The sequence below is a fragment of the Fukomys damarensis genome, unplaced genomic scaffold, assembly GCF_012274545.1.
Source record: "Fukomys damarensis isolate Sample0158 unplaced genomic scaffold, DMR_v1.0_HiC HiC_scaffold_20, whole genome shotgun sequence".
NCBI lineage: Eukaryota > Metazoa > Chordata > Mammalia > Rodentia > Bathyergidae > Fukomys > Fukomys damarensis.
The window spans coordinates 7,149,243-7,167,705 of NW_022900932.1; the positions used below are offsets into that span (position 1 = coordinate 7,149,243).

An 18,463-nucleotide genomic window follows, 5' to 3' on the forward strand; every position below is an offset into this window, starting at 1 on the left:
CAAGGTGACATTGTATTTTTATTTTCTAGCTCTGTGGTTCCTTTTCTCTGGTTTGGACCTCTGCACACATACTTTTCCCTAGCCAGAACTTTGCATCTCGCTGCTCATCTTAATTACTTTTCTCTCATCACTGAGACAAAATACCTGGATCCCAAAGTTAAAGGGAGAAAGGTTTATTTCGCTCATGGTTTACGGAGGTTTCAATCTATAACTGGGTGGCTCTGAGGCAGGGTGGCATGGCAGGTAGGCATCACAGAGAAGAAACAGTCCATGGTGGGCAGAAGGCAGCAAAGCAGGCAAGAGAAAAGACAAGCCTCTTCCTGTCCCTTATATTATACCCAGGCTACTGGGATTAGGGCGGTGCCAAACCAATTGGACTGATTTAGTAATCACCCACCCTCAGTCCTAGCACCCTGAATCCTAGAATTGCACCAGGAACTAATCACACACTCTAGGTCCAGCCACCTCTGAAAAAGCCCCAGCTGTGACTGCATGAGGCTTTAGGGGGGGCATCTAGACACAGCCTTAATACTGCTGATTCACGGGGACCAAAGTACTCATTGCTATTACACCTTATGTGACACATCAGGAGACAGGAGTGACGGTGGGTGACATTTGTTGGTCTTTTCAACTCTGGAAACAAATAAACAAATTGCACTGTAGTTCAATGTCAAAGGCCCATGAACATATTTCACAGAGGGGAGGAAGGAGCACTTGCCCTCGGGGACAGCCTCTTCCAAGCCCATGAGTGGCTGTGCATGGTGGATGCCAATTGCCAGAAGCCTACTGGGAAGGCCATGTGCAGCAGTGGTCAGAGTCCAGCTTCACCACTGTGGGCAGGCTGGTTATATATGAATAGCACCCAGGGCCAGACACCCATCCAGAGGACATGGTCTCAAACACACACTGTGCACAAAGTACTCTAACACTTGTGGAGGGGCACCTACCTCCAGGAAGCAGATCTCCTTTAGAGATGACAAAGGGGACATGGGCATAACCCAAGAAGGAAATGATCATCACCATTATGATCCTTGTTAAGATGATTCTGATCATTGGGAAGACTATAAAATTCTTTAAATGCTCAAAGAAAGAGGAGGATAGATGGGGAAGATATTTGCCATGAGGTCTCAAGAATGATCACTGTGATATTTTAGATCTAAAATCTCTCCCAAGAAAGACTTGGGTGAGTTTGTATTTGAGGTAGGATTTTTGAAAGCTGATTGGGTCACAAAGGTGCTATACTCATCCCTGGATTCATCCACCGATGAGTTTGTGCCTGAATGTGCTTCTAGGAGGTAGGGCCCAGCCAGAAGAGGCAGATCACTAGAAGACTGGCCGGGAAAGATAGATTCTTTGACCCTGGTTTCTCCCTTTTCTCTCTGCTTCCTGGCTGCCATGAGTTGAGTTGCTTTCTTCTACCAGGCCCTTCTAACCATGCCATTTCTGCCTTGGTGCCAGCTGACTATAGACTAAATCCTCTGAAAACTGTGAGCCGAAATAAACCTGTCTTCTTTTAACTTTCAGTTGTTGGGTATCCTGTCTGGGTGGTAGGAAGTGACTAATGCAGTCACTTAGACATGAACAGGTGTGGGCTGTAGGTGTTATTCATCTCAAAGATAGCAGAGAAGCATTGTCAACACACATTGCTATTAACTTTACCATCATTGCCCCCAAAACTGAAGGGCGGTACCCTAAGACAGCTAGACATGTGTGACATTGTGTAGTAGAGGAGTCTTTGTTACTTTACTCCTTAGCCCAGGGATGGGTTCCTGGGGTCTGTGAACATATTAAAATCATGTGCTGAATTTTATGTCGAGGAGCACTTTTTCTGAGACGTGTGTGCTAAGTTTTCATTAGATTCTCCACGGTGGAAGTGATTTCTCCCAAAGTTCAGCTGGACCTGGGGCTGTTCCTTATCCGACTGAATCCACTGCACAGAAGCTAGAGATTTCTGTTCTCAGTCTGATTCTTGGAACCTGGGTTCATGCTTCGTCTGGGGAGACTTTCAACCCACCCAGGCTTGGGGAAAACGAGAAAGAACAAGGTGAGCTCTGTCCCTGTAGGAAGCTGCTCCCTGTGCTTACTTCTGGCCTGCCCTGATTGAATCTGCAGCCCTTTCACTTAATGAGCATCTGTCTGGCCTGGCCACACCACAAGGGCTGTCTTGGGGAGAGCAGACGTTTCATTACCAGGCTTCACTGGTGCTGTGTGGATCCCGATTTCCTGACAATTACAAGTGCAGCTGCGGGGCTCAGAGAGCCCCGTGTGAGCCTCGTCTTATTAGAAAGACAAGCTCTCCTCCACTCCCAAGTCACACACAGCTTTGTGTAACCACGGGAGGCTAGGAGCCTGTTGCAGGTGATGGTAAAATTTGAATGTCTCCAGGCAGTCTGGCTGGAGAGAGCTAGGATGGGTTCAGGCCTGGTTTCCAGGTTCAGAATGAGAACAACTATGTAGGCGGCTGCTGCTGCCAGACAGTGTCATTATGGCCACTCCAGCTCACTATAGAGACCACTGGTGTCTTTCTTCTGTACTGGGAGGAACAAAGATGCAGAAAAAAGTTCAGGGGCATTAGTAGAAGAGTCTGGGAGGACTTCTAATGTGTGCAGTGTCGCCTCTTCAGTGAAAGTCTGCTGGACATGAAGGGCAAGCCAAGGCCTATATAAGGTGACAGTGCACGTCAGATTTTCTCTTGGTCACCTCACTGAACATCCTCAAGACCAAGAGTCATGGCTGGTCAACATCAGTACCTTCAAAGTCATCCACATGTTGGGTCCACCACAACGTGGGCTTGCTGCTGTGACACTGACTTCCCAAGGTGCCAATGATCCAGAATTCACCACATCAGCTGGCAAGGTCACAAGAGCCCATGGTGCCACTGGACAGACTTAAAACATTAGAGTCTGCATTGGCAGGTGTAAGGCCGGCGGGAGTCCTACCCCAGGACACCCTGACATAACCGTGTTTCAGTTAACTGTGACATGTCATAACTGTGACAGTGAACCTCCCTAAACTCTCCACAGTGGAAACTAGAACTGTGCAACTACACTCACCTGATTGCTCCGTTAAGCCTAGAGAGACTTCAGGATGGGTAAAAGGGCTCTGAGCAGAAGTAGGAGAGAATGGCTGATAATATAGGCTTCTGTGATGCCAAATGTGTGGATGTGATGTAATTATCGCCCTGCCCCAGCATTTCCTCAGCACGTGGTGAGGGAAACACACACACACAGGAAAGACTGGAGAGAGGAAGAAGAAATGAAGGAGAAGGAAAGAGAAAGAGAAGGAATGCAGTGAGTTTAGAAAGAGAAATTCTAACATCTCTCGTCAGTCCCCTAAGGCAAGAGATTTGGTTGTAGCCTTAGGCTAGTTATTGCAAAACAAAAGGATCCCTGCCCCGTGGGGGCGGGGTGAGGCCCAGGACCACTGCACTGACAGAGTAGTTGAGGAGGACTCATTGCCTGCGCTCTAAGACCCTGCTCCAGTGCAGAGAAGGGTCTGTCACCACTGCAGGAGAGGACCCCAGCTCTCTCCAGGAAGTGATCAAAAAAAGCTTGCCTGGTGTGTCTCTTGCCAGGAACGGTCCCCTAGAAATGTGATCAGTTCTGTCAGTCAACTGAAGGAAATGGGAAGTGGGGACAAGAGAGCTGGACAGTGACACTGTTGAAGGGAAAGGTGCAAGTGACTGGCAGACCAGGGACTGCCACTCTCCATGTGGCACTGAAATGGCACATTGTACGTGTGGGGGTGGTAAATGAGCTCTGAGCCGCTGTCACCACCCTTAGCAACACCTCTATCGTCATCACTGTTCAGATCATGTGGCGCATCTTTATTCCCTCCAGTTACACACACACACACACACACACACACACACACACACACACACACACACACTCACAGCCCTCTTTTTGAGTTGACTTTCATATCTACTTTTTTCCCTTCTGGGTTAAAACCCATTCATCTTTCCCCACAAGCATTCGCTGCAGGGAGCAGAGGCCAGGGCTGGGTAGGGCAGGATATCTGGAGTTTCACTCCCATCACTCATGGATTTGTCATTTACTAGGGGCAGGCTCTGTGCCCAGGATCAGTAAGTCACTGCTGCTGACCATCCTGTACAGAAAATTCATTTCAAGGTTCTCTCCAAGGCGCCAAAATTTTGAGCAACATTTACCCAAAAATGTGCAGTCCTTGTGCCTCATTTTATCAGGTTCAAAACACCCACTGGCCTCTTCCCGGCTCTCTGCTTTAGTTAACCCTTCAGTCCCTGCACAGTTTTCTGGTGGGCTATGTCTGCTGTGCTCTCTCTTGCAGGAGTGACCCAGGATTCCTGGAGTAGGCTGTCCTGCTTAGCTGGGAGACTCTGAACTAAAAGGACAGATCACCAGGTCCATCAGTGACTGAAAAGCACCTTTGGTGTCTAAGATGTTCAGCCTTTTTAATAAAGAAGGACATGCAGATGGAAACTCTTTACCAGGAGTTTGGTAAAGAATAAGATGTTTGCTGATCCCAGTGGTGCTAGGGAAGCTGTGGGCAGACTGGCACATCAAAGGCATTGGGGTTAGCAGGAAGAAGGATCACATTAGGGGGAAAGAGCTGGGAGACAAATTGGCAGCATCTATATAGAAATTTAAATGCCACCCATTGCTTTATGAAGCAGTTCCATACTCAGGAATGTGTTCTATACAGGTTACTTGTACTTACATGCAAAGAATCAATACAAACATTTAATTACAGCACCACTTAAATTACAGCATTATTTACAATAGCTGAAGACTATTATAATTTTAAAATTTACCTCTAGCACTCTCATATGTAAAATGCCATTGTGCAAAACTAATGCAACATAAGATCCTATGTGTATAACTGAAAGGTTCCACACACACACACACACACACACACACACATGTCAGTATCTGTCTGTCTGTCTGTCTGTCTATCTTCTGTCTATCTTCTATCTACCTTTGATTGAGCAAGCCAGAGAAAGTTTAAAAAGCTTCTCTAAAAACTGCAACTTGGAATCTAGGACACAAAATGACTTGTTATGCAAACTTTTGTGTTGGTCCCATTTTTCATTTAAATGTATTATCTTATCTTTATAATAAAAGTAGTCCTAAAGTACAGGACTAAAGTTGTTAATGCCCCTTTCTCCCCTCCTCTTTATGCACATTGACTCATTTCCGTGCCAGCTGGCTGTCGAGGTCGCTCTCCATGCCTCTGTCTGTCCTTCCTCCATATGTGCTTGCCTGGGCAGCTCCAGGACTTAGCCCAGTCACAGTCAACCCACTTTGACCCACATTGTGATCTCACAGCCTCACCTGCCTCCTGGACTGTCAGCACTTGTCCTGCCTCTGTTGCTACCACGAAGGAGCACTTCATGCAGACAGGTGGGTTGCACCTGGGTCTGGGATGCCCCCCCCCATGCCCCGGGGTTTCCAGAGTACCCAAGGGGACAAGACTGCATTTGGAAGTGCAGGAGAGTGAACTCCCTACAGGGAACTTCCAAGGAGGAAGCCAGGCAGATTAACCTCCACTGCTCTTCCTCCAGTCTGTGCTGAGCAGCCTTGCTTGGCTGAGCTGGTTCCCTGACCAATGGTCCATGAGGTCTTCTGTGGTCTGTTATGGGGCCGAGGACACCACTGGGAACATGATCTCGCATCAGTTTCCATCCTGTGCTGCCTAACTCCCCTGGCCTTCACACTCTGCCCTGAAGCTGGACCTCTGCGAGTGTATCAGCACCTCCTCCTTCCCTCGGGCTCTGTGTTCCAGGATCCTCCCCTGAGATGACCACACTTCCAATGATATCTAGACCACTCGCATGTGTCAATTTGACCAACCACATGGTGCCCAGATGAAGCATATTTTGAAATGTGTCTGTGAGGATTTTTTTTCCCAACAAGATGAGCATTTGAATTGGCAGACTTGGTGGACTCTGTAGAGTAGATTGCCCTGCCCCAAGTAGGCACCATCCAGTCCCCTGGGGCCTGAATACAACCAGTGGGGCAGGGGCAGGTGTTCTCCTGTCTGCCTGTTTGAGCTGGACACTGATCTCTTTCCTCCTGCCCTTGACTGTGTTGCACCCCACTGGCTTTGCTGGAGCTCTGGCTTGCAGATGGCAGACCAAGGGTCTTCTCAGCCTCTGTAATCCACGAGCCAGTTTCTCTCTCCCTGTTTCTCTCTGTGTCTCTGTCTCTCTGGGGAGACTCGGCACACTGTTGGATGAGAGCTCAGACTGGTCTGACAGGACAGTTGAGGACCAGAAACAGACCCATTGCATACTGCGGTAGCAGAATTCTAAGAGGTCCCTGAGATTCCCACCCTCTGCAAAATCCCTTCCCTGGAGTGTGGGCTGGAATGGGAGGATACCATAGTGCATTGCTCTGGTGACTGCAATTCTTGTGATTCCTCATACTCTATAGCAGAAGGGATTTTGCAGAAGTTCTTAATGAAAGTCCCTAATCAGCTGACTTTGACTTAATCAAAAGGGAGAGTGTTCTGGTGGGCCCGTCTCATCAGATGGGCCTGTAAAAGGGTCTCGGCTGTCCCTGAAGTCACAGAGACTCACAGTGAGAGAAATCTCCCCTGCTGTCCTCAAAGGCATAAACTGTCGTGCTTCAGAGGGGCCATGAGCAGAGACAGGCAGCCAATAAGAGCTCAGAGGCCCAGAGAGACAAAAAAGAGTCGCCTGAGTCCTACAGTCCAGAGTCTGAATGGTGCCAATGACCCAGTGAGCTTGGGAGTGATTATTGCTCTTGTTGGACTTCCCAAGGACATCTTGTTTTAGTTGCATGAGCCCTGAGAAAAATCCACAGAAACAGAGGCAGTAAATCTGTGCTGCTTTAACCCCCTCGAGTCTGAGCAATTGTTACATAGCAGGAAAAAGCTAATACAAATGCCCAGAAGCACAGATTCATTTCAGGACCAACGAAGAGGCAGGTCAGAGCTCAGAAAGCCAGAGAAGGGCTCTGAGCTCTGGGTGGACAGGTCTAGGAAGGAGGGACAAAGAGAAACCAGAGCTGTGTGTGGGATGAGGTTTGTTTCCTAAGCAGAAGTAGGCCGACTCTTACTGCTTTGGGTGCTCATGTCCGCTGTTGCCTCTGCAGCACATGCTGTTGGTGTGGTCAAGGCCACAGAGTAACCACGACGATGATGGCATTGGTGGCGACGATGAGGACCCAGTGGTAACCCCTCCTGTTCCACAGTTCTGGAGTTATCAGATCCAGTAGACTTGTTGGCTTATGTGATTCTCCAAGAAGCCTGGAGGGAATATTTAATATTTTTTGTCTTTCTTTTACAAATGGAAATAGATAACTGGGGCTCTCCATAGTTACAGAGTTATTAAAGGCTGTGCAAGACCCAAAGTTAAGACTCAGGTACAGAAGAAAGAAGGACGACAAACAATAGCTGTCTTCCATAGGTCAAGGTCACGAGAAGATATGTCTGAGGCAGCTCAGTTCACCCTTAGTGTCGGTGATTTGTGCAGATTGAAAGAATGGCTCTCAAAGAATACCCCATGCATGCTTTTTTCCAACCAGAGACAGCCCAATTCAGATTTTAGCTCAGCAAAGGATTAGTGTGCCCCACCACCTCAAGCCTTCCCTCTTCTTTTCCTCCTGCTGGTCTTCCCCCATTGAAACATACCTGTTCTTCCTTCCAATCTCTGCTTACTAAGAGCAACCACCTTGCGAAGGTAGGAATGGATAGTGACGGTCATATATTCCTGTCCCCAAGCCAGACTGCATATATATAGAAGTCAGAGGGTTTTCTCTGACTTCTAATCCATAGGAGGGATCCAAATTATGTGAAATTGGAGCCTGAAATATAGGTAAGCTGCCTGCTCTGGAAAGCGGCCCAGGATAGCACATGGAGGTTCTGCATATGGGATTAGCTTTTTTCTCCTCAAAATAACATCTAATCAGTCACAAATATAAGCAATTGCTGCTATTCCCAGGAAAGCTAGGTGGAGCTCATCTTACTGTCAGTCTCGGGTTATATCAGAAATGAAAACACTTGTTAAAAAGTCCCAGGTGCCATGATTTGCGGTGGGACTGAGTGCCAAACCTCCGTGGTAGACATTATTCGTGTTCACTGACACCCAGCCCTCCTTCCTGTCCAGACCACATTCCTCGGCCCACCTGCCGGTCCGTGAGCTCTGTGACTGCCTCTGGCCATGCTCTGTGAGCTGAGACAATGTGTCATGTCCGCATCTCTCTTCCCCACTGTACGTGCCAAGGAGGCTGCATTTTCCAGAAGGTGCAGCTATGGAGGGTGTAGCTCCTGTTACCCTGGATCTCAGAGGACCACGTGGAAGATGGTCAGCCCAACGGAGTCGCTCAAATTCATCGACTTTGTGAGGGTGGGAGGCAAACTTTTCTCATTTTCAAAAGTTAATACTGCGGGCTGCTCACGGATAATGCCTAAGTTGGCTTCCTCTAATACAGCCCTTCACTCCGTAAAGCTTCTGTGACGCATGGAGAAAACCTGTCCAGCTTTCATTCTAGTGTGACAGTGAGAGACAGATGAAAGCAGAGGTAACTTCTTTGTAAACATGAATGTGTAAATTACATCTGGTCGAGCAAAGGGAACAGGCAGCTGGCCACAATGGAGGTGTCATGACCAGTAGGTGTTCTTCAGGTGTGTAGGCAGGGATGACCTTCATAGATGAGGGCCAGGGAGAACCGGGCAGTGGTCATTCTCATGAACAAAAGGTACTAGGAGCAGCCAAAAGCCCAAGGTCTCAGGAAACAGCAATATGTTCCTTTCTATGTTCAGTGCAGAGCTGTCCACTAGCATCTTCGCACTGGGTTCCAAGTCTTGGCTGCATGGGTCAGTGATGGCTCAGAGCCGTCTAAGTAAATCTCAGCTTTCTCTAGACCCCCAGCAGTGAGATGTAGCAAAATCACCCTTCTTCCTTATGCTATCCAACCCCAGCCTGCCTTCAGGGTTGGGTTTGGCAGATGGTGGCACCCAGAGACTTTATTTCCTAGCGTCTGGTGGGGGTAGGTGTGACGATATGACCTGTGTCTTCCAGAGGCAAACAGAGTGATGAGGACAATGTCTGCATCCCTTGCATTGGAGAAAAATTCTTATGCTCTGCTTTTCTTTCCAGTTGCCATGAATTAGGTGACCAATGGGCCAGCAGGCCAGCTCCAGTACGCAGATAAGCACAACACCCAAACGGACAGTTGAGTCACAAGGAAGAAGGAACCCTGGTCTGAATGAATGTGTAGCACAGCTGCTACCAGGCTGCACTAGGCAGGCTGCTCTGTGTAAGCCACTCTTCTGGGACTCTTTGTTGTAGCAGCTTCACCTTTATCCAAACTAATATACTGAATAAAAAGAGGCTACAAGCAAATATTTCAATTTACTCCACACATGCTTTGCAAGAACTGAACCTTTCTTGTTTACTGGCTTGGTGGAAGATCTGCGCCATCCCCATGAAGGAAAGCCAGGTCCCACTTCTAGGCAGGCAGTCAGGAGTTTCTTCAAGCCTGAAGATCTGGGGGCCCCACCATCCAAGTCTCCCCAATAATCCAAAGAAATGGTCTCGCCACTTTGGCCACCATGTTTTGCACAAAATGGACAGAATCCATGATGGAGCTCTCATAGAAGCGAAGTCTTAGACCAGAAGAAGTGCATCATAGAGGATGATGCGTTTTCCTGATCTCCCTACCTCTGTGGTGGGTTGTGTGTGTGAGTGTGCGTGCACCCCCATGTGCCAGCATGTTGGAAGTGAAATAGAGTAAGAGATCCGGGGAGGTTGGGTGTGATATGTAAGACCTGACAAATTGTAAGTATATTTAACTATTTACAGTGTTTCTTTACAGTAAACAGAGATATTCCAGGTAGGAATACAAACATGTACAATAAGTCCCTGACTTATGAATATGTCCTATTCCAGAATTGTCTGTTGTAAGCTGAGAGTGAGTCTTATAAAGTACACCCATGAAAGTTCACAACTCAAATGTTCACAAGTCGAAGACTTACTGTACCCCTTGCTGTGAGTTTTCCCCAAGCACACCTCCCACTGCCTTGCTGCTTAAGGGCCTTGATCCTGTATCTCAAGTCCAAATCCCATAAGACTTTCAAGGTTCAGGAAAAAAAGAGTACTATGCCACCTCAAAACACCTGCATGGTCCCCCAGACTAGGTCGGCCCCTCCCAGAGCACCTTCCCACTGTACTTCTTTTGCACACTTGGTGCTATGTGCCTAGTAGAGGGTTGGAGAAAGGGCATCATGCAGACTTGTTGAGCACCTGGGGGAGGACCTTGAAGGAGCACGCCTGACACCCTGCCATTGGCCTCATATGCATAACCTCATTTGATTCTTCAGCCAAGTCGACACATCAGCCCCTACTATTAGCTCCACTTTACCAAAGAGCACAAAGCGATGTCAGCTTTCCTTGGCATCCAGCTGCCAACTGGCAGAGAAGAGACTCGATCCTAGCGAGCTGCCGTTGAAAGCTGGCATGTATGACCACTGTGCAGTGAGAGGAACAAACGGATGCCCACACAGCGGGCACAAGGGAAGTGCCCGCACCAGAGAGCGTGGCTACAGACAGGAAAGATCACAAGATCCACGTGTGCGGCGCATTCAGAGGGAGCCCCCTGCTGAGGCTCCTACCAACCGCAGGCCTGCGCTTTGAGTTTACTCAGCTGAGACAGTGAAACAGTTCTGTCAACTAAGTCAAACATCTGGACAATGTAGCGAAAAATCAGTCACTAGAGTCTGGCCACAGACCCCGACTCCTTCCAGGCCGTAGATACCTCCCCAGGCTCCAGATGAAAGACAGGATGGAGGGGACACTTCCTGGGTGTCCAGAACTGATTTGCATACTCCCTTCTGATTGGTGAGTGAAACTCACACCTCATCTGCCCAAGGACCTCCTGGGAGGAACGCAGGAGGAGCAACTTCTATGGGCCCAGAGCTGCGCTTTACACGGAGAGCTGGCTTCGGCCCAGATCCCAAAAGCACATTCCCAAACGGGGTAGGAAGTTCTGTGCTGCCTGCTGTAGAAATGCAAATTGCCATAATAAATGCCGATTATCCCAATTACCTCTAATTGTCTAGCTTGTGTAGCAAGAGCATTACCATAGGAGAGGCCTATAAGCGAAAGGGCGTATTGAGCAGAATATCCCGTCGGGAGCCGGGTTTCCAAAGAAGTAGGTGAGCTGGCCCAGGAGGCACGACGCTGGCCCCTGGGATGGATCACCCCCGAAAGATGAGGAGGCTTCACAATCAACACCAGCTGCTTGGGAGTGGCGGGGTGGCACTGAGGCAGTGCCATCTTTGAGCAATGGTCATTAAATGCTGTTTTAAACAATGGCCATGCAATAGGGAGATCAAGGGCAGAGAATATATGCTGTTCTCCATGCCTCCCTCCTTCCATCGGGCCAGCTGGGTCTGTGGAGCTACAGGAGAGATTGGGCTATTGAATGTGAGAACAGCATTATTTTCCATCATTGTAATGTCATGTTTGATTCGCCCATTTATTTAATCAACCGGCCAGGCATTCGGGAAGCAAGCATTATAGACCAAGCCATGGAAATCACAGAAATGTAGAACCAAAAAGTAACAATGAAAGCTATACACACTGCGGGTCCAACAACTGCACCAGGTGATTTTCCTCCTTCCTTTGGCAAATAATTGGAGTTTGTCACATATGAGGAACCGTTCTATGCACTCAAGATACACAGCAGTGAATAAAACAGACCCTCCCGCTCTAAAAACAACCCACCAGAGGCTATATTCTAGTTTGGAGAGACAGAGAACAAGTGAGAAAAACAAAGTAAACAGCATATCAGAAGCTGATAAATGCTGAGGAGAAAAATAAAGCAAAATACAGTATAGGGATGGCAAGGAGCATTTATGAGCCTGAAATTTAATGAAATCCGGCTGATATGGAAGAAAATAGACAAAATCTCCATCCGTAGCAGCAGTGATAGATTGCATGCTCCTCCAAAAACACACACTCTATTAGTCACTACCTGAATGAATTAAAGAAAATTTGATACAAGACAGAAAACTGTGGCGATCAGCTATCTACAAACGCATTAGTGAAGGTCCTGTTTGTAGTTATGTTGGCTCATTTTTTATTAGCTTAGGTAAGATCACAAGTCTTTCTGGGACCTCTTAATTCTGTTAACGTATTGATTAAAGCTGAGCAAATGCAAAATGTGCAATTTGCACACAGCCCTGTGAAATTAAAACCTTTCGGTTCAAGGAGAGAGCCATCGTTACTGGGCAGGACTGAGGGCGCCTTGGACAAAACCAGGAAGTAAGCGCATCTGTCCACGGAGAGGAAGACAGGGCCTGCGGGATGGATCTGGGATGGTCACCCTGGGTTCCGGCTCCTAACCCCGATGTGGCCTGAGGTGTGGGATGATGGAGGAAGGTGGGAACCTGCTGGCAGGACCAAGGAAGCCACAGCTGGGCCTCTGTGCTGCCTCATTTGCCGTCTTGGCACTGGCTGAAGACACCTCCTCTAGGGGCACAAGGATCCCCTCTTGAGCAACCTGGGGATCCTTAGCCGTCCATTCCCAGCCTCCCTCCCTTAAGCCCCTCTTTGCCTGGGAGAAGCTGCAGCAATGGCCTCCCTTTTCTCCCTTCCCTACTGCGAGCCTTTTAAGTCTGCGTCTCTCCTTTGGTCCTTGTAACCCAATCCTGGCTCGTAAACAGGGCCACAGTGAACACAACCACGCTTTAGTTTGCAAAGCACTTCTGTGCCCCTTGTGCCCATGGGATCCTCACACCGACACCACATCCCCCTTTCAAGATGAAGGCAACGTCAGAGGCAACGCCCAAGGTAACAAAGACCTGGGGATCCCGGCCACTGTGCTCCTGTCCACCGCTTCATGTCATCAAAACCAGTGGTCTCCAATACCCCTCATGCGCTTCTTTGGTAGTAACAGAATTGTGGTTGGGCATTTGGATTCTGGAAAAGTGACTGTGAGGTTAAGCAGTGGCCAGGGAGATATAAAGGGAGAGGTGGGAACAGTGTCTAGGTAGTATCCATAAAGGAAGGGTTGGGCTCTTCTCTTTTCTCTTTCTTGCTGGCTGGAATGTAGATGTGACAGCTGGAGCTGCAATGGCTATGTTGGACCATGAGGGGAGTGTGGAAAAGGAGGGCATGGCTAGTGGGCCAATCAAATAGAAGCCTGGTCTGCCCTCTGGGCTTTTATGTAAGATGAGATACATTCCTACTGTCTAATTTGGATCCTCCATCTCTAAGTCACCCCTGATTGTAAAATGCAATAGTATCTATCTACAGTCTGCCTATTTCCTGCTTTAAAACCTTCAGGGGGCTTTTCGTTGGCTCTAAGGTAGTGTTGCTCATGGTGCTTGTGTCCCAGGCCTCATGCCCTGCTTCTGTCTCCAGAGGAGTCCCTGCCTTTCCCTTTCCCCGGGCAGGATTCTCAGCAGGCTCCACTTCCTATGTGACATCTAATGACCTCCTAGGTGTCAGCCTTCTCTCCTCCGGCACCAGGCCTCTTCTCCTAGCCTGGAGGAGGTCTGGTCCCTGCCACACGCAGCCCTTGCTCTAATGGTAACCACCCTGGGCCTCCACATCAGTGACAGCTCCAGATGTCGCAAAACCTTGGCCTCAGAAAACTTCCGGTGTGAGGGGTTATAACACACTTACAGGGCAGCTGTCACAGGCCAGTGCAGTATGTCACCGAGTAGCAAGGGATGTAGAATGTACTGGGCTCATTACAGGATAATCTCTGGGATCTGAAATGGGGAAGGGGCTGCCTTGCAAACTTCCCACCTGCAGCCCAGCCCATGGTCCACTTCAGCCAACTAACAGACTTCAGTGGCTCTTCCAAAAAGGCTCCAGCTATTAATTCTGTGGATGTGCACTGAGCTGCAGCCCTGGCCTACACAGTGGAGGCGCAGAGATGCACCTGGCCTCTTGCCTCCAGGAAGTCCCAGTCCAGCATCAGAAGCAGATAGGTTAACAGCTCCCCAGCCCAACTACCGTTCCTTCCCGTTTGCTCTAAGGGGAGCAGGGGAGGTCCCTTGTTGCCCCTTCAGATGCCTCGGCCACCCCTGGACCTGCATCCAGCATCGCCCCTGCCCCAGAGGAGGCCTTCAAAGATTATCAGCAGCCCTGAGAACACAGAAGGGCAGGTGCCAATGCACTATTTTCTATACCTCTCTGTGTGCCCAAGACATGCATCATTTCAAAGGAAAGGCGCTGAGAAAGGCTTGCATGCAAACCTCCTAGAAAGGAAAGCAAGAGAGGAGCCAGGCCTCCACACGATGGCTCCCTGGGTGAGGTAGGATGTTCTGATGGCTGGGACCGAGCTCAGGTTTTGTTTCAGATGGTGTCAGTCAGACCTGGGTGCCGGAAGTCCACAGAAGAAAAACAGAACTTGGTGAAAATAGCCCTAAGGGGTCACTGAAGGGGTCGCTGAATGGGCACACAGGGGTGGCCTGCCTTGGGCCCTTCCTGTGGTCCTGTCCAACTGTGCAGCTCACTGAAGGGTAGGGAATGTGAGGAGAGACAGATAACGCTGATGGGTTGAACAGGGTCCCCAAAAGATATGTCCACATCCGAATCTCCACTGCCTTGAAGGTGAACTTGTCTGGAAAAAACATCTTTGGAGTTGCAGTGTTCTTAAAGTGATGAGAAGTCTTGGTTTCCCCAGCTGGGCCCTAAGTTCAGAGATAAAAACACCCTTACAAGAGACACAGAAGGGACACAGACAGAGAAGGCCACAGGCTATAGTTTGGATCCAGAATGACCTTCAAAGGCCCATCGGACCAGACCAAATGACCACAAACCGAAACTTCTGAAACTGAGCCCAAATAAACCCTTGTTTCAGCATAAGTCGTTTATCTTGGATATCTGTCACGGCAATGAGGAGCTGATAATCACGTCACAGGAAGAGGGAGATGGGGACCACAGTAGTGCAGCCACAGGCCAGGCACACCAAGAGCTGCCAGAAGCTGGAAGGGCCAGGGAGGATCTCCCTAGGGCCATATTTTTTTCTTTATCAGTGTATGTTTTTGGTATGCAATGGTCACATTCATTTTGGGAACGGGTACGTGTACACAGCATGTCTTGTTCATTTTGGTCCCTTACCTCTCTTCCCTATCCCCACACCCAGAGCCTTGGGGCATGTGTGTGTGTGTGTGTGTGTGTGTGTGTGTGTGTGTGTGTGTGTGACACCAGCACCAGGACTGAGATTTCAGACCCTCCAAGCTGCTACAGTTCAATTTCTGGGTTCTGAGCCACCTGTTTGCAGAAATCGGTTACAGCAGCTGCAGGAAGCTAAGCATGTGACCCTCACTGTGTGTGCTGCTCTCTCTTCATGGGTCTCCTGTCCCCAGTCCATGCTCTGCCCTCTGACTCCCATCTCCCTTCCTTTTGGCTCTCTCGCTTTGGTCATCAGAGGCATCTGCAGGAGACTGGAGGGTGGAGACGGTGGGGAGAGGTCACAGCATCGCTGGGCCCACTTTGCCAGTGCACCTGCTGCACTGTGGCCTGGCCCTGGCTCCCCCCACCGTTCAGCTCCTGCATGTGCAACTTCTGGGCCTGGGCCCACTTCTGGGGCAGGGATGGATAGAAGCATAAGACACAGGTGACAGGGCGACAGTGGGGACAGCACCACAGACTCCCAGAGTGACAGAAACGTCAGGACCATCGGAGCCAACCCCCACCCTACTGAGACTGTCAAGGACAAGAGGTGACAGTCACACCTGGACTGCCCTGTCAGCTGGCCCGGAGGAACACTGGGTCCTCAGAGCACATCCAGCAGGTCTGGGCTGGCAGGTGAGGGCGCAGGGCCAGTGGCTGAGGAGGAGGCGGGACTGAAGGGTAGGTAGACCTAAGTCTGTGCCTTGCAAGGAGACCTGAGGGGGTAGGGAAGAGGGTTGGGTTCTTCTCAGTGTGTGCAGAACTGGGGCCAGGAAGGCAAGTCCGGCGCTCAGCATCCAAGGGACTTCTCCCCAAATCCACACTCTGGAAGAGGCATCTGGTGAGTTCCCAGGAAGGCCGGAGTGCGCTGACGCACAGACCCTGTAACAAGGAGCCCTGTGACGCGTCACGTGCATGGCCAAGATCTCTCTACAGCACACCCCCCAGCTGCCCTGGGTTCCAGTCCCTGCTCTGCTGCTTATGGGCAGCGTGACCAGGTGTAGCTCACTCTAGGCCCCCAACCCCAGCTCTGCGACAGGAGGGTGACAACAGCAGTGCCCCGTTCACAGCACAGCCGTGAGGATGGAAAGAGCTCCCAGCACACATTCCAGTAAAGCACTGGCTATCAGTGTTACTGGTAACACCCACTAAAGGCCTCCAGGGCCAGCATCCATCTCCAGCCCAGCTGGAAAGGATTTCATTGTGTATTACATACCCACAGCCAGAAGAAAAGGGTGAACAAGGTCCCCTCTCCCTCTAGGGCAGGAGGAGAGGGTTTCCTGTGCCCAGAAGCAGCAGGGGCTATTCATTTATTGAGTGGCTTCAGGCTTCAGGTGTCTGATTTACAGAAGGCACAGTCACGGGCGCCCAGTGACTTGTAGGGCCCAGTGACAAACAAGCCCCGCCCCTATTGTGAGTGGCAGCTGCGCCCGTGATGCCTGGAATAAGTGTGTGTGTTTATGTGGGTGTACAGCTCCCCAAAGGGGAACAGGAGCAGGCTGTGCCCCCACCTGTCCACTGCTCTCCCTGGCTCTTGGGGGGCTTCTGTTGTTCCATCTCGTCCCCGGGGCAGAACGGAAGCCTCTAAGTCAAAACTGGCAATTCGATTTCATCCACTGGGGCCCCAGCAGGGGGCTATTCAGAGTCCAGGTGTCTGAATATTTATCCTCACGGCGCTAGAACACACCGCTGCCTGCCTGAACTGTTCACTCCTCTGCTGGCTGAGCTGGCGTCAGAGCTGCGGGCCACAGTAGCAGCCCAGTGGGCACGGGAGGAAGGGGAGGTGCAGGGAGCAGAGGGGCACTGCACTCATCTTCAGGATTCCCAGGGGTGCGGGGCTTGGCCTTTGGAGCAGTCTGCACGGTACCCTCTCTGTGCCCCCACAGAGCCCAATTTACACTCAGAAAGGGGCGGAGACCCGCGGTTCCAACTGGTTCAGAAGCTGCAGCCTGCGGCTCCCAGGAGACCCCCATGGGGAGCTGGGATGTGCCGTGACTGTGTCAGGGATCATCATTGGCTGCGTTGAGCTCAGGGTTCCCTTCGCCTCTCCCCGGAGGCGGCTGTCCCCACCTCCAGGCACCCTGGCAGGCTGGCAGTCTGAACTGTGTCATTTCCCAAACCTTGTTTTCCTTGGCTCTCAGCTTCCCACGAGCGTGCTTCTCCGGGGCTGGGGGTGTCTGTCTCTCCTGCCGCACTCACACCTCCATTTGCTCCGCTGAAGGTGCCAGCTTCTCTGAGCACCTGTTTCTCAGGCTGTTGCGGAGATGGTCTCCCACAGTGAGGTACGGGGACAGAGCTCCTCCCCATGCCAACTGAGAACATGCGACACACACCTGGCTGGCCCCTGCTTCTGGAGTCCAGTCTGTGGCTCATCTTCCCAAGCCCACGTTTCTGGGTCCCCTCCTATTCCTCCCAAGGCCAGACTCCAGGTGAGCTCTCTGCCCAGTGGTGGCCGGGAGTGACAGCTATGGACTGACTCACCCCAGAGTCGGCCAGACAGGTGGCCCAGGAAGCATCTCAGGTGACAACCTGCTTGCTTTCTGCATGAATGTCTTGTCTCCAGGAAGCTTCTGAAGAGGAGACAGCGCATGTCAGGTTAGAAAGTGCCTGTGTACCAAAGTCAGGGGAAGCTGGCTTTCAGCCTGCCTGTCTTTCGCGTCCCCTGAACTGTGGGGGAAACAGGCGTGGCCAGTACTGAGGAGAACCAGGGTCCTCTGTGCTGATTCACAAACTCTCACAACAGTCCGAAGCTGGGCAATCAACATCCCCCCCTCCACCACCGCTTTACCGATGTGGAAACAGTCACAGAAAGGTGAAATCATTTGCCCAGGGATACACAGCTAGGAAGTGGCTATGCAGCTCAGCCGTGGCCTGTTGCACACTATTTCTCCTGCACACCCTCCTTGCTGTGGATGCAGGGTGCAAATGCCAGTCGTTCCCGACTCACAGCAGGCACAGGGCAAATGCAAGGTGGGGTTGTCACCGCTGTTATTTCAGACCCGAGGCTTTCAGGTCCGTCACAACTTCCAGTAGGTGCAGAAACCACTGAATCCCGGAAGGGAGACCTAGCCGCCTTCCAGGGAGTCACGAGCCTCCTGCAGTCATTTCCTCGGGCTGCCCAAACAAATCAACCACCACGGGCTGGACGGCCTAAAGCAGTAGAAATGTGTCCTCCTGCTCTTTGAAGCCCAGAAGCCTCTTGTGATGGTCGTGGCCCCAGTTGTGCTCCCCGCTGGTCTCTTCCAGCTCCAGGTGACCCCTGCAAATCTTTATAGAGTTCCTTCGGTTGCAAGGAAGACTGGTTCCCTCCGATCGCTGCCTCGCTCT

At 50.6% G+C, this 18,463-nt stretch overlaps 1 protein-coding gene and 1 long non-coding RNA gene across 2 annotated transcripts in view; one reads left to right on the top strand and one right to left on the bottom strand.

The window, feature by feature from the left end:
* Lrfn2 (leucine rich repeat and fibronectin type III domain containing 2) overlaps positions 1–18,463 on the bottom strand; it is a 150,526-nt gene that overhangs the window by 43,317 nt on the left and 88,746 nt on the right. The window lies entirely within an intron of this gene.
* Positions 5,306–9,410, top strand: LOC104866818. The gene is made up of 4 exons (XR_781577.2): positions 5,306–5,381; positions 8,111–8,350; positions 8,436–8,525; positions 9,104–9,410. It is a non-coding gene; the product is annotated as an uncharacterized LOC104866818 (long non-coding RNA).